General features: G+C 47.7%; 1 non-coding gene across 1 annotated transcript; it reads left to right on the forward strand.

Annotated features, from left to right (window-relative positions):
• Window positions 1-1,660: 1,660 nt before the first annotated feature.
• On the forward strand, window positions 1,661-1,733 carry TRNAK-UUU (transfer RNA lysine (anticodon UUU)). Its single transcript has one exon. It is a non-coding gene; the product is annotated as a tRNA-Lys (tRNA).
• Window positions 1,734-2,316: the final 583 nt, after the last annotated feature.

Genomic DNA, 2,316 nt, shown 5'->3' on the forward strand with positions numbered 1-2,316 from the left:
CAGAGTTTTTCCACAATACCTGACGAACATTTAATTTTTGGGCTTCCGTGGCGCAATGGTTAGCGCGCAGCGCGTTCAGCTGTTAACCGAAAAGTTGGTGGTTCGAGCCCACCCGGGAGCGGTGTTGTGAAGTCTCGAATGTAACGTAAAAAGGCAAAGTTTTTCCACAATACCTGACGAACATTATTTTTTGGGCTTCCGTGGCGCAATGGTTAGCGCGTTCGGCTGTTAACCGAAAGGTTGGTGGTTCGAGCCCACCCGGGAGCGGTGTTATGGGGTCTCAAATGTAACGTAAAAAGTCAGAGTTTTCCACAATACCTGACGACCATTTAATTTTTGGGCTTCCGTGGCGCAATGGTTAGCGCGTTCGGCTGTTAACCAAAATGTTGGTGGTTCGAGCCCACCCGGGAGCGGTGTTATGGGATCTCAAATGTAAGGTAAATAGTCAGAGTTTTTCCACAATAGCTGAAGACCATTTCATTTCTGAGCTTCTTTGGCTCCATGGTTAGCGCGTTCGGATGTTAACCAATAGGTTGGTGGTTCGAGACCACGCGAGAGAGGTGTTGTGGAGTCTCAGATGTAGCGTAATAAGTCAAAACGTTTCCACAATACGTGACAAATATGTAATTTCTGAGCTCCCGTGGCTCAAAGGTTATCGCGTTCGGCTGTTAACCAATAGGTTGGTGGTTCGAGCCCACCCGGGAGCGGTGTTGTGGGATCTCAAATGTAACGTAAAAAGCCAAAGTTTTTCCACAATACCTGACAACCAATTAATTTCTGAGATTCCGTGGCTCAATGGTTAGCGCGTTCGGCTGTTAACCGAAAGGTTGGTGGTTCAAGCCCACCCGGGAGCGGTGTTGTGAAGTCTCAAATGTAACGTAAAAATCCAAAGCTTTTCCTCAATACCTGACGACCATTTATTTTTTGGGCTTCCGTTGCGCAATGGTTAGCGCGTTCGGCTGTTAACCGAAAGGTTGGTGGTTGGAGCCCACCCGGGAGAGGTGTTGTGGGGTCTCAGATGTAGCGTGAAAAGTCATAACTTTTCCACAATACCTGACAACCATTCAATTTCTGAGCTTCCGTGGGTCAATGGTTAGCGCGTTCGGCTGTTAACCAATAGGTTGGTGGTTCGAGCCCACCCGGGAGCGGTGTTGTGAAGTCTCAAATGTAACGTAAAAAGGTAAAGTTTTTCCACAATACCTGACGAACATTTTTTTGGGCTTCCGTGGCGCAATGGTTAGCGCGTTCGGCTGTTAACCGAAAGGTTGGTGGTTCGAGCCCAGCCGGGAGCGGTGTTATGGGATCTCAAATGTAACGTAAAATGTCAGAGTTTTTCCACAATACCTGACGAACATTTAATTTTTGGGCTGCCGTGGCGCAATGGTTAGCGCGTTCGGCTGTTAACCGAAAGGTTGGTGGTTCGAGCCCAGCCGGGAGCGGTGTTATGGGATCTCAAATGTAACGTAAAAAGTCAGAGTTTTTCCACAATACCTGACGAACATTTAATTTTTGGGCTTCCGTGGCGCAATGGTTAGCGCGTTCGGCTGTTAACCGAAAGGTTGGTGGTTCGAGCCCACCCGGGAGAGGTGTTGTGGGGTCTCAAATGTAACGTAAAAAGTCAGAGTTTTTCCACAATACCTGACGAACACTTAATTTTTGGGCTTCCGTGGCGCAATGGTTAGCGCGTTCAGCTTTTAACCGAAAGGTTGGTGGTTCGAGCCCACCCGGAAGCGGTGTTATGGGTTCTTAAATTTAACGTAAAAAGTCAGAGTTTTTCCACAATACCTGACGAACATTTAATTTTTGGGCTTCCGTGGCGCATTTTTTAGCGCGTTCAGCTGTTAACCGAAAGGTTGGTGGTTCGATCCCACCCGGGAGAGGTGTTTTGGGATCTCAAATGTAACGTAAAAAGTCATAGTTTTTCCACAATACCTGACGAACATTTAATTTTTGGGCTTCCGTGGCGCATTTTTTAGCGCGTTCAGCTGTTAACCGAAAGGTTGTTGGTTCGAGCCCACCCAGGAGAGGTGTTGTGGGGTCTCAGATGTAGCGTGAAAAGTCATAACTTTTCCACAATACCTGACAACCATTCAATTTCTGAGCTTCCGTGGCTCAATGGCTATCGCGTTCGGCTGTTAACCAATAGGTTGGTGGTTCGAGCCCACACGGGAGCGGTGTTGTGGGATCTCAAATGTAACGTAAAAAGCCAAAGTTTTTCCACAATACCTGACAACCATTTAATTTCTGAGATTCCGTGGCTCAATGGTTAGCGCGTTCGGCTGTTAACCGAAAGGTTGGTGGTTCAAGCCCACCCGG

The sequence above is a fragment of the Phalangium opilio genome, unplaced genomic scaffold (genome assembly GCF_054372755.1).
Source record: "Phalangium opilio isolate 3A_F unplaced genomic scaffold, DU_Popi_V2 ptg000505l_1, whole genome shotgun sequence".
NCBI classification, from domain to species: Eukaryota; Metazoa; Arthropoda; class Arachnida; order Opiliones; family Phalangiidae; genus Phalangium; species Phalangium opilio.